Consider the following 13640-nt stretch of genomic DNA (forward strand, 5'->3'; position numbering starts at 1 on the left):
CAGTCCAGCCTACTTAACAGAATAACCTTTATATTCTAGCAAATGAAGAGTTTCTAATTGGCCTGTTGAGAATGAATCACTGCAAAAAACAATACAAGCCATAAGTGCAGCAGCTTTCTGAACAGCATTACCCTGATAACCCAGCCCCAGTCTGGGTAAGGACACTGACCAGGGATTTTAAAAGTCTTTTATAGAAACCTTCGTGGACAGTTGCAGTTTCAGGAGCCCTTTGATCCAAGCATCAAAAATAGATGGAGAATTTCCTGCTGAAATGCCAGTCACAAGCACTGAAAGAACAGTCTGCTAACCTTCCACAAGCCAGACTGACACAAATCTCTTGCTGATTTTTAATTTTTTTTGGTTTGTTTTAGACCAGGTAACACAAAACTCTGAATTTTTCCTCATCCAGTGTGTCCACTGGGAAGGGGGAAGTATTCTGGAGGCCTTTTTTATGCATCAAGCCAAACCTTTTTCCAGGTCTCTGAGGTCTGTGCTGCCCAGGTGCAATAGAGGACACCTGAGTGTAATACCAGCTTCTTCCCAGCAGCAGTAAGCCTCTGAGATAACACAAGCAGAGCAGCTGTATGCAAAGGAGTTCATTTTCCCATGTGCTGCCGGCCTTGGTACTGTCAGCAAAAGAGGCCAACAAGAATCCCAGGCAAAGAAATTTATTAACCAGTGATGGGGACTTGACTTTTTCACGTATACACACTGGATAATGTAAAGACAGTGTTGTAAAACTTGCTTTATCATGCTGGCTTCCCATGTATGTATCACTTCTCTTTTTTGCCTTCTTTCTCTGTCCCTGGAAATTAACTCCCTGCTGTCTCCTGAGCACACTTCTAAGGATTGTCACGTTTGCTCTATGCCAGGCAGTGAAGATGGAGCTAACACCTTAAAACGCTGCGTTTCCTGCAGTGCAGCAAAATTCATTACCTGTTTCTTAAATGCTGAGCTGATCTATGGAGCTTGGTGGTTGTCAGGGGTGAGTCCTTTCCTGGAGGAGCTGATCTTTGTAGTAGGTCTGGGAGCTGGGCTGTAACCGGTCTGTTAGCAGCAATCTGGAATTTTCAGCTCCCTGCACAGCTTCCCTGGTGTGGCCTCTTTTGTCTTTCTGAGCAGGTTGTCTCTGCTTCAGTGATTTGTTGGGCCCATTGAAAACTTGCCCACTTGGCACCGTGTTTGAATGTGGTGCAGTGATGGTGGTGAAGGTTCCTGCTGGGCTCTGGGTAAAGCCAGCCCTGCTCCTGCTGAGGGCTTGAGTGCTCGGGGTGTTTGCCAGAGCTGAAAATGGGAAATGGGCATAGGTCGGGTATGGGAAGGTTGGGGCTGCTGCAGCTGGGGGATCTCCTGTGCAGGAGTGATGCCATCAGCACAAGGAGCCCTCCATTCCCCACCTCTCCCTTGATGCTGTTGTTTCTTCCTTTGGGAGTTCAGCAGTTTGTAGGCCCCAGGAACAGATCCCACCAGGACATGAAGCTTCTCCCCCGGTTTGCAGTGAGAGCTGTCCCCTGAACAGGCTTGTTCCATGTCGGCAGCTCAGCCCACGTTTCACTTGTTAGTGCAGAGCTTGCCAGTCCTTCTGGCTCCTCATTAAGGGGCACACCAGGTCTGGTTGTCTTTGTCTTGTTCTCCCTTTTTACTGAAGGACTCCTGGATCTGTTCTGAAAGAGGCCCTCGTGCCTTGTTCAGGTGGTGCCTGCTCAGGGTTGTGGGTCTGCTCACAATCCAGTGCTGCTGCTGTTAATTGGTGCTTAATGTCAGGGCCAGGAAACTTTGGCTTGTCTCTACTTCTTTTTATTTCTCTCTCCATTTTTTTCCTCGGATTTTCTTTCAGGTGGCAGTAGCAGGTGTGGGGACACCTGTGCTGCCACCTTCTACGCCGTCACAGGGATCAGCCAAAGAACATTATTGTTATGCTCCCATCACTTCCAAACTTTGAATTTTCTCAAGCCCAGGAAACTCTTAAAATGCTGCTTGAGCAAACCTGCTGCTGTATCTAGCAAATCTTGGGATCCCTCACACAGCTGCACCTTCCCAGCCTTGACCAGTCCTTTACCAAGTGGATGTGCCAGGTGCTGGGAAATCTGAGCACCCCTTGGACCATTCCCGTGCTGGGGGAGATGGCTCTGCAGTTTCCATGCCAGGGAGGAGATAAGCTGGTGTTTGTCTAAGACAAGGCACACATGAAGGGACACTGCCTTTGTAGAAACAGGGATGTGGCTCATGAATTGCAAAATTTATTTCTGTGTTAGCAATGGCACCAAAAGACAAGGAAACCTTTTTTTTTTGTTGTTTTGGTCTGACTCTCACTGTTTTTATATTAAAATAATAATAATAAAATCTTGCCAACTCTTGACTAAACATTCTGGTTTTAAAAAATACACTTAAGAGAATGATGTTGCCTCTGAAAAATTTAGCATAGTTCAACTCAGGGACACCTACCCTCATTTAGAAGTGAATTACCATTAGAAATTTAATTTCAGGTTTTCCCCTTTTTTAGAAGTGAATTACCATTAGAAATTTAATTTCAGGTTTTTCCCTTGGCAGAAACATTAGAGGTTAATTTGACCTAAACTTGTGAAGGGCTTAAGTCCATGTGAATGAGCAAACTGTTGCTGAGCAGGGTTTTTGGTAATGCATGGTCTAGTCCCCGTGCAGCACATGGTATTTGAGGCAGTGCAAATAACCCCAGATACTGTTTGGAGATCCATACCTTGTCCCTCAGCCCTCGAGGGTGTTTGTAATCTCAGCCCAAGATTGCTCTTGTGCTCCTGAAATAAATCGTTTCTCCCAGGGAAAAGGGCTCCTCTCTCCCTCCTCCCTTGCACCATTTGCAAACACTTGTGAAGAAGGAGGCAGCGTGGATTTATATTCTAATGGGGGGGATTTGGCTGTGGGACATCTGAATGAATACAATCTGATGAGTTTCATTAAGGCTACACCTCATTCTTTTAATTAACTTCTTGTTCTTGTCCTTGGTGAAGTAGTAATTATTTTTTAATTAGCCCAACACTGCATTGCAGAGCTAGCCAACCCTAGCCTCATCTTGGAGAGGTGTCATAAGAATTAAGTTAATTAGCTTGTCACCATCCCTGTAAAATATGGCTATGTTTGGCAAAAAGGAAGAAAAGAAGACCCTTTGCTGTTCCAAGGTTAATTAAAAACCACAGTGCACAGGAGAGAGGCAGATCCTGGGGTCTGGTGAGTGCTGTGGGTCACATCCTCGATGGGCTCAGAGGCAGAAACCCACAGCAGAAATCCCCAGTTCCTGGTGGTGCTCCTGCATCCTGGGACCACAGCACTGGGATTGTGGCTGTGGATGGAGAGAGCAAGTCCAGGAGCTGTGGCCAGCCTGGTCTGCAAAGCAGAGCTGTAGAATCATGGAATGGGTTGGGTTGGGAGGGATCTTAAAGCTCATCTTATTCCACCCCTCCTTGCCATGGCAGGGACAGCTCCCACTGTCCCAGGGTGCTCCAAGCCCCATCCAGCCTGGCCTTGGACACTGCCAGGGACCCAGGGGCAGCCACAGCTTCTCTGGGATTCTGGATTCTCTGGATTCTGGCTGTGATTGTGGAGGTGGGAAGGAATCCCAGACCTGAGCCTGTCACTGCATGCTTTTCTGTGTAAATTCTGTGAAACTGCAATTTCTGAAATTTTAGCTGGTGAACAAATTATACTTCAGGTTACAGCATCTCTCAGAGTCAACACCAGAGGGGAAAAAACCCCACAAGCATTTAAGAATTTGTAGAACTCATCCATTACTCCCAGTTGTTTTCATTAAACTGAAAGAAGTTCTGAAAAATGAACTTAAGAGTTGAAAAATCTATTTTCTCTGTCAGACCCCATCTTAGTGAGAGATTTTTCACCACCTTTTGCCAAACCCTGATCTTTGCACACCCATGCTTCTGCAGGAAGCACACTCAAAAGTATTCTGGTGTGCTGTGGCAGCTTCTTTGCCTTTCACAGAGAGTCCAGAGAAATCAGACTTTTTCTTCAAGCCTCGTGCTTATTTGACAGTTCAGCATGAATTGGTTTTTTTTTAAGACAATTTCTATCTCTTCTGATTGAAGAGATGAACTTGAATATATGATTCCTGAGGGATTTCAAGCTGTCTCCTAAATCTCTCCAGATGATAATGGCTCAGCTCTCCTTGCTCCCAGGGAATCCTTTTTCTTTTCCTAGGTGTGTTGCTAATTGCTGCTTCTCCTGGATGGACTCTGAACGTTCATGAATCCTTTTTCTTATGTGGTTTCCCAGGACAAAAAGATGGTCCTGGCACCCCCCTGCTTGCCAGGGACAAAGAAAAGCATTAATGAACATTCAGAAGAAGGGTGTTAACCCCTTCTTGTCTGTCTGTCTGTCTGTCAGGTATGTCCACCTTCTGTTCCTTGGCCATTTGGATCTTGTGGCATTTTGAGTCAGTCTAGGAAAGATCACTAATACACAGAAAACATCCTTCTTTGGTGCCTTGTAGCTCATTGGCTTTATGGAATTTAGGACAAACTTCCATGGAGGGACTTGTACCATAACTTTCTGTCTGACAGTCCTCAAGGATTTCTTTAGCTCAGAGCTGAAGATATTTTTAAAAGAAACTTTGGATTATTTTAAAAGCTGGGGCTATTTTAATGGAAAATACTGATAAACACAAACATAATTTCATATAACAGCTTTTTCCCAGAAAATTCTGACTCTTCACTGAAAAGCAATTATCTTTGATGAGAAAATGGAAAACTTTATGTCCAAATTACAGAATCATTCATGTTAGAGAGCTCTGTCATTGGGGCTTGTTGTTGTTGTTGTTGTGAAATCCCAATTTCTGTGGGCAGCAGGCTGAGGGGTTTTTTTGGTGAAAAATGTTATGTACTAAAATAAAAGTATCTATCAGTAAAGCTTTGACATAAAATGTATGAGCATCCCTGCTCTAGAGCAGCTGGCCACCATCAGAGACAGGATCCTGGGTAGACAAGCCCCTGCTCTGATCCAACAGAGTGATTTTTATATTCCAATGTAAATAATCATTTAAGAGGTAACTGTTTGGGGCTCCCTTAAGCTTTCAGCTGGGGGTCTGCAGGCTCTGTTTTTACCTCAGCAGAGAAGGCTCTTAGTTAAAAACTGAAAGGGAAAAAATAATTCCAACAACCCCAGTGGTCTCCTTCAGAGAATAAGGATATTAACTTCAGCTTTAATAAAAACATAATGTTAACTAATCTACTGTGAAGAGCTCCAACTGCAAACTGGAGCCATTCACCACTGAAAAATTGGAAGGGGACCGAGAGTTGGACAGAACCAGCAGTCATTAGCTGCAGATTAATCATGAATTAAATTACTTCTGATTGTGTCAATCCATCCATTGCAAGGATTGTACCTTTCCAGCATTTGGCTGCTGAAGGGAAGAAAGGGAAGCTCGGGCTGGATTGGATGCCCCACTGGGGTGGGGATAACTCGAGAAGGTGGGATGTGGGATGCTTGTGATGCACAGATGTTCTGCCGTGTTTGAAGAGGCAACACCTCCAGGGCTGCTGGTTCTGCCACTGCAAATGTCCCTTTGAAAGCAACATTTCTCCTTTTGGATCCCAGAATATCCCTTGTGGCCACGTATCTCCAGGATATGAGACGTGTTTCCAGCAATGAGGTGGGATAATGATGTATCCCCAGGCTGGGTGGAGAGCAGAGGTATTTGTTCCAGCTAAACTTCTGGATTTAGATGAAGATCAGTCGAGGAGGAGTGTTGGGATCAGGTCCACTCAAGGCTTGTGCATTTGTGAATCAGGAGTTTTTCACTGGTGTGGAGCAGTCAGTCATGCAGATGCCTTGGTGGTGTGTCAAGGAATGCTGGCTGTGGATTCCTGAAGTCTCTGCTCAAGTAAGAGTTACTTGAACAGCCTCCTGAAAAAGACCTGCTCCTCTGACATCCCATAAAATACAGGCATTTTATTTGGTACAACTGGTTATATTTATTGGCCACATGGATCCTGTTGCAATACAGGTGAACGCTCAATCCAAAATGACAAGAGGGACTGAACAAAAAGCCTGTGTCCCATTCTTGAGAGCATCTGGACCTTGTGAACAGCCTTGGTATGGAACTCTGTTTTAGTACTGCATAGCCTAATTCTAAAAATTTCCCTGCTTAAATTGGAGGGAAGTTTGTATTCATTCTGCTCAGATCTAAGGCTTTCCTTCCCCCTCTGAGATGTTTACTACTAAACATCAGTCTTGCCCGACTGCTCACAGAAAAAGGTGAGCAACCTGCAAACTTCCAGAAGACCATCCCAAATTGCAGGAGCAATAAGCAGAAATGGAATCCTAATTGCATGGTAATTAATACAAACCTTGACACTCAGAGAGCTGGGGGGTAATAACTGATCAAACACAGTGCAGGACATGTTAAGGCAATGCCTGCCTGAGCTATCAAACCTCATTGCTTGCAAGAAACACGTAATCCCTTTTAATCTGATTCCTTGCATTCCATGTGGCTAGAAGGCTGGGTTCCAGTAAAACTGATTTTCTAGTTGATGATCAGAATCATAAGGAAGCTGGGAAGGTGCTCACAGCTCACTGTGGGGCACGGCACGTTCACTGCAGTGTTTGCTGCATGGGCAGGAGGAGACAAGGATCAGGGAACAGCCCAGGGCCAGCTGCTGCTGGAGCTCCAGGCTTCAGGAATAGCTGTGTCCAGGCTTACCTGGCTAGGAAGTGAATCTCAGGCTTTGTAAAAAGAAAGAAACAGGAGTAGTGTTTTTTGAGGGGCCACTGGTGGCCCCCTTGAATGTGGCCATGTGGAATTGGTGGTGTCTTCTGCAAGAAATTCCCCACTGGGGTTAGTAACGCTGCCTGTTGTCCCTACAGCCTTTGGACTGGTCAGCAGACAGCTGAGGGTGGGTATTCTGTAGAGGAATAGGACTCCAGATGTTTTTGTTTCAGCATGGTAAGGCATAGGGCTTTTTCTCTGTGAAGCAAACACACAAAATCACATTCATCCCTAACCTGAACATTTCCAGTTCCTGAGCTCTTTGGAATGAGGGGAGCTGATGTTAGAAATGCTGGCCTTGGAGTGATCAGCATGGGAGTGACAGGGCACAATTTAATAAGCCTGGAGGGAGGGGTGTGTTTCCCACTAGGAAAAAAATTTAGGTTGTACCTTTCAGAGTGCTTCCCTCCACACCCAGATTTATGGGAATGAACAGTGTGGGCTCCAGGGAGGATGCTGTGTTGCTGGATTAGCCTGGATGTGACCTGGGAATACGTTAAATCCTGATGTACATTTGCTCGTGTCCAACTCAGTTTCCATTTAGGAGCAGGGTGGAGGCTGAGGGACAAATCTGCTCTGGTGAGCAGAGCCAGCTTTTAGGTGGTGGTTCAGGTGAAACCCCCATGAGCAACAAACTCTGGCTCTTCTCTCCAGGCACTGCAATAGGTGGTGTCATGTGAACGCTTCCAAGGTAGTAATTGAAATTAAAAAAAATCAATCCACCTCCACCTTTTGCCGTTTCCCTGTATGGCTCCCCAGGGACCAGTGGGGTTTTTGCTTGGCTTCAATCCTAATCAGTTTTCTTCTCTTAAATAATCCCCTGTTTGAGAATCCCAGACCAAGGATGCTGCTCCTGAAATGGTCAATTGTAGCTGTCTAGTCTCACTGAAACAAAGAGGTTTTTTGAATGATTCCAAGCTGACCAGAGATATTTCACAATTGGATCAGTCTGCTGGACTTAGTCTGAGGTGTTCAGAAGAGCTTGGGAGGGATGAGAAGTACTTCTGGCAAGCCACTCTCTTGTGATAGCTCCACCTCATGCTGTGAGCAGCAGTCTGGCTTTTATTTTGGCTTGCAGGGCAGAATAAAAAATTAAATATGTAGGAGTTGTCACTTGTGGAACAAATCGAAGTTCATCTGGGGGTTATTTCATCCTCTTCATTAAAAGTAGGTTAGTCTCCAGCTAAAAATACAGTTTGGCAAAAGGGGAGTTGAAACATTCATTGTGGATAATGCTGAGATTCACCATAGTGACCTTCCTTGGCTCTTCTCCAAGCTGATTCACTTTTTTAGTGTTCTGTTTGCTGAAACCATCTTTTTTGTCTGCCCTGGCCTGTCTGTTGCTGTGCTCTGCAGGTGGGCTCTAGTGGAGACACAGCACAAAGTCTGGGTTTGGTAAGGACTGTGACTTTACAGAGGGCTATGTTAGATAAAGCCTCCTCTGCTACCTGGAGATGCTGGAGATGTTTTGTCCTTGTAGCCTTCTTACCCTGTGAGCCACAGCTGGAGTGGAGGGGAGCAGCCTGCGAAGGAAGCTGAGGCTTGGTTGGTCATGGGATGTGCAGAGGGCTGCTCCACACTGGGACATCTTTTCTCCTGGCTCTCCATCCCAGCCTGTGTTCAGCTCCAGGTCACTGTAAAGGAGGCACCTGTTTCGAGCTTTAGTGAAGGATTTTTGTCGTTGTTGTTGTTTTTTGGTGGGGAGTAGAGTGGAATGAGGAGCCCAGACCAGAGAGGCAGACAGTGATCTCTGCTCATGAGCCAGGTGAGCGATTTCCTGCTGTAGGAGCAAACAGGTCCAGCTGGGTCTCCAGTGGGGATAATTCCACTGATTTCACCCCAGGAACTGGCTCCAGAGTGGCTGTTCTGCCTTTAGATGGAGTGAAGACTGGGATGTGTAAATCACATCATGAAATACTGCGTTAGTAAACCTCCTGCCACGTTTTCATGGATGGGGGAGAAGAGGGGAGTATCTTCCCCCCATGATAAAATATTGCAGCAGGACATCACTGATGGGGCTCGGTAGGGACAGCAATACAAAGATAAGGACACTCTTCTCCCCCCCCTCCAAGCACCTCCCTCACGTTCTTTTTTCTCTTCCCTTTTTTTCTCGTGTTTCTGAGTTAAGAGGATTTTTTAGGCACAGTAACGAGTTTTTGCTTTGAACTTGGAATATGCAAGCTGCAAAGAAAGCCCGTGGACTGTTCTTACTTAGTATGCCCAAATATGATTAGTGTCAGACTGTGAAATATCACTTCCTTATCTCTGGGAGCCAGCAGACAGGAACATTTCTAGGGATCACGGTCTTTTTATTTTTTTGGCAAAACGCCGACTTTGAGAAGGAGATGGTTTGTGTGCACAGTCTCTTCACTGGCATGATTCTCATAAGCCTCTGGAGAATCTCTGTGCTTCTTTCTCTCCCTCTCTGCTCTCTTTCACTCATTCATTCCTTACTTCATCCCTCATCATCTGCCTTGACACTAATTCATGATCAAGAGACACGATTTTCAAAACAGCAGCTGATTTGGAGTGGAATGCCATTCTCAGTCATGTCGCTGTTTCACCTACAGCTGAGGAGCAGCCCCATCCCCCTTGCTCCCCATCAGAGTTAGACTTGAAGAGATGCTTCAAGAAGATTCCTGGTTATAGGAATTAATTGTTTGGGCCATCACACAGGCTGCATTGTTGCTGTTTATCTGCTGACCAGTGCTGGTTTGGCAAGAAAAAAAAAAGCCCAGCCCAATTTATTTACATATTAAGGGTCTTGCATGTCAACATCTGCAAACTGTGGATAAAGGATTTGCATCTCCTGTAATTTCATGGATCTCTTCAGTGGTTTTATTGAAGAAAAATAGGAGAAGAGCGAAGAAAATTAGGAATAAAATGTGTTGCCATCCTCGTTTCTTAACAGGCTGCCAAAATTGTCCTCCTTCCCCCGGCAAAAATCCCAAATGTGTGGAAAAATAGAAGAAACTCATTACAAATGTATCACTTCAATGCCTTGGAATGCTTTTGTTTCCAATTCTCTTTGATCTTCAGATGGGCTAAAGATAAGGACTGAAACTGCTTTTTAATATCTTCATCCAGATCTGGCACTCACGACGTACGGAGAAGAGTTCTACCTAAATCCGAGCCTGGGTTTGAGCTCATTCTCTTAAGCACCTTTGTATTGCAGGCTTTGATTGTGATCTATTTCTGCTTGCAACTTGGAAATGTTTAGGATTTAATGCATCTCAGGCTTAATACTCTTACATGCACCATTGGCCTCTACTGGGAAGGATTAGAGCACTTCAGTTATAAGTCCTAAACCTTAATACTGCTCTGAAAGAATCTTCCACTTAAGTAACAGCACATACAGCACTGGGCTTGAAGCTGCAGGAGCACTGATCCTGCTGCCAGGACGTGCTTCCAGGCCTGGCTGATTTTGTGCTGGCCAAAAGTTTCATGGAATCATGTCCAGATTGCACTGGGAAAGTCCACAAAATCGTGAAACTGCAGGTGCTGCTCTAAACAGACCCTTCTTTGAAACAGGTCAAAGAGTAGATGTCCTAGTTGTGATCAAAACTGAAGGAGAAAGTTGTGAGGTAACCATGAGAAGGATCGTGCTGAGATTTGAGCTGAGAAGTTGGGCTGAACTCTGAAAATCAGGGGAAACAAGGAGCTTCTTGGCTTTGAACACCAGAGTGTTTTTGGAGCAAGGGGTTGAATCAAGGATTCAGGAAAGGCTGATCCTCCAGAAGAGTCTGCAGGTGGGTACTTACAGACCTGGGAAAGTGTGAACCTGTAAAAGAGGAGAAATTCTGGTGTTTTAATTTAGAGTGAGAAGACAGAGGATATGGATGCTGACACAGGCTAGCAGAGAAAATTTTCCAGTATTATATGGGCTCCTGTGAAAGTCTCTGTTCTCATGCAGACGAGCTGAGGAACAGTTTGCTATTTTGTAAACTCTTTGCAGGTGCAGGTTGTTGTGGAATACCGTGGATATTGTCTTGGTTCAGTGAGAATAATATTTTGAAATGGGTGTTGTAGCATTCAGCCAATCACCCTGAGAGGTCAAGCAATAATAGCCTTAGCCATTCTTGTGAATCAAGTTATATAAATCAGTTTGTAATTAATTAAATAATCCCATTTTATCCTGGGCTTGGATTCTGTGTCGTTCTTCACACCATCCCAACAGCAACAAGAGGAGACAGGAGAAACAGACTTTGTGGGTGCCAAAGCTGTTGGAAAGAGGATTAGGAGAACTTCTGGATTGTGTTGCCCCAGGTCTGCTTTACAGGAGGGGCTGTAACTGATGGGTGAGAGGAGAGGAGTGTCCAGCCATGGAGGTAGCAGAGCTCTGGAGGAGTTTGGAAGAAGAATGGAACAAGTGAAACTGTTTTATAGCTGCTTGGGAAACACGTAGCTGGAAAGACAGGGGCAGAACTGCTCCTGTTTTGGGGTACGGGCAGGACAGTAAGACAGCCTTATGGCATCCTTTTCATCCTTCTTCTGCAGCTATTCAGTGATCCTGCTTTAATTCTTGATTCACTCAACTGACACCTTAAGCCACCTCAAATCCATCACAGTGAGCTGCCATAGGCTGTAGGGAGCATGTTACATTCTATTATTTTTTTTTCTTTTGGGCTCATTAACCAGCCTGATTTGTTCATAATGGGCCTCTTATTTGAGGCCCATATTTATTAATAACCAAAATGCTGTTTTCTTGACTGGAAAATGTTGACTTTGAGGTTAGGGCCATCCAATGTGTTCAGCATTTTCCAGCCCTTCTCCTGTTGAATCATGTGGCAATAATCCTATTGATCATGGTGGGAGTAGAGTTCATGGGAACACAAAATAAAAGGAAGCCTTGGAAATCCTGCTCTGAGCATTTTGTGACTCAGGTGTCAGAGGAAACATGATGTAATCCCGTGTCAAAAGTACTCTGAAACCTTTCATGAAGAATTTTTTTTTAAATAAAAGTGACCTTTTAAATAGATTAACATTTTTGAAGCAAAAAAGTCTATTGGCATGAAAACATAGAGAACTGAATGACTTCTCTCAAGGTGTTGGAGCAAACCTCAGGATGTTGTCTTTTCTTGCTGGAGAGAAAACCTGACTGAAGTGAATACATTTTGAAATATGGAATCAATTTCCTTGTTAGCTTTGTTGCCATCAGCAGGGAAGGAGGCTCTTGGTGGAGAACAGGAGGCACCTCACCAGAAATTCAAGGATGAGAGCATCTCCCTGTGGTCTCATGCTGTTGGTCTTGTGGGATCACTGGCCCAGGGAAGGAGTCTCCCATGCCCCCAGAGCTTTGTGGACCTCAGTCCACTCCTGTAATTCCTGCAGGGTGTGGCACCGCCCTCTCTCCTGCGAGGTGGTGGCCAAATTCTCAATGACTGTGACAGATATAGATGCATCAAATGTTTGGAGAGAGAGGATGTGCATGTCCATTTGCCTTTCAGTCAGATCCTGCTTCAGCTGTGAAGCTGGAGGATATGCCTGTTTCCCAGTTTCCCAGTTAGTGCTAAGGAGAGTGCTCCTTCTGACCATTCCGTGCCTCTTCATTCCTCAGGGCTCAGAATTCACCTCCTGTGTTCCCCTTCTGTGTTCTGTGAAATGACTGGCAGAGTAAAATCACAAAAACTGTGAAGTTGCTCCCTTCATTCGCATTCAGTCTATGTTCAGGAAGTTCAACTCTAGTCACGAAATTTGCTCTGTGTTTTTTTTAACTCATAATAACATTTTCTCTGAAAATCTTCAAAGATTTTACTTCTCCCTGCTTGATTTATGAGCACAAAAAAAAGGTGGTTGTAAGTTCAAATTCTTGGATTTATGGCTGCAATTGATTCTTGTGGGTATACTTTGCTCTTCTTGGATTTTCAGTTCTCAAAATACCAACTGGAATAATATACCCAGTGTGACCCCTGTAATCTGCTCAGGTTTGGGTTCAGCAGAGATTTCTGCCTCCAGTGCTGCCTGTCGAGGCACATTTCCTTTTTCCCCTGTGTCTGTGGAGTTTGGGGAGGTCTGCTCTATCCATATCTGCACCAGAGAGGATTAAAGCCCATCTCCCCCACAGCTGGGGCAATCTTGTCACTGCAGTGTTTAGGTTCCTGCATCGGGTCCAAGTTTTTCAGAAAATGTGAACAGACTTATTATGTATTCTTAAATTTAGGTTTCTAAGGAGAGAGGGGGAGAGAGGTACCCAAGGATGTAGGTAGGTGTCCTTGCAGTAATTTACGTTGAAAATGTGAAGTACAAACTAGAGTGTGAAGTAGCTGCTCTTATCTTCTGGTCAGCAGAAAAAAACAGTCTAAAACAAAACAAAAAAGCATATTTGGGATCTTAAAAATGTTCCTCTTCCTATGGCAGATTGGTATGAGGAGTGAATCCCTGATAGGATCAAAGGGCAGAGTGGCTGAGTGAAAGCTTTCCGTGCAGGCAGGTGGGACAAGACAGAATCTTGGGGATGGTTACTTTCAACCTAACATAGAATTTTGTAAAGTCTTTGCTTTGCCAGTGGATGGATCCCATGCAGGCTATGATTAGGATTTTGTGCAGGAAATAATATGAGCTACTGTACTCAGTTTGTTTTCTGACAGCAGGAACAATTAAAAAGTGTGACACGCTGCCTGCTTTCCATCTCCAGCTGTCTCACTGCACTAACTGCTCCCTTCACACCCTGCTGAATTCCTGCTTTAGCTTGAAGCAAATTTGCCAGTGTGTCCAAGGAGACAAAAGAACAAGCAGAACAGAGAGAGTCATTGTTCAAAGCTCAATCCAAAATTGCTTTCACAAAATCCAAATGTCAGGATAAAGGCGATGGCTTGCAGAGAAGCTTCCCCCTTCCTCTAGAAACAGGCAGGCAAATAAAATAATAAGCACACAGCTTCCTGTGTGTGTG

The sequence above is a fragment of the Aphelocoma coerulescens genome, chromosome 18, assembly GCF_041296385.1.
Source record: "Aphelocoma coerulescens isolate FSJ_1873_10779 chromosome 18, UR_Acoe_1.0, whole genome shotgun sequence".
Taxonomy (NCBI): Eukaryota; Metazoa; Chordata; class Aves; order Passeriformes; family Corvidae; genus Aphelocoma; species Aphelocoma coerulescens.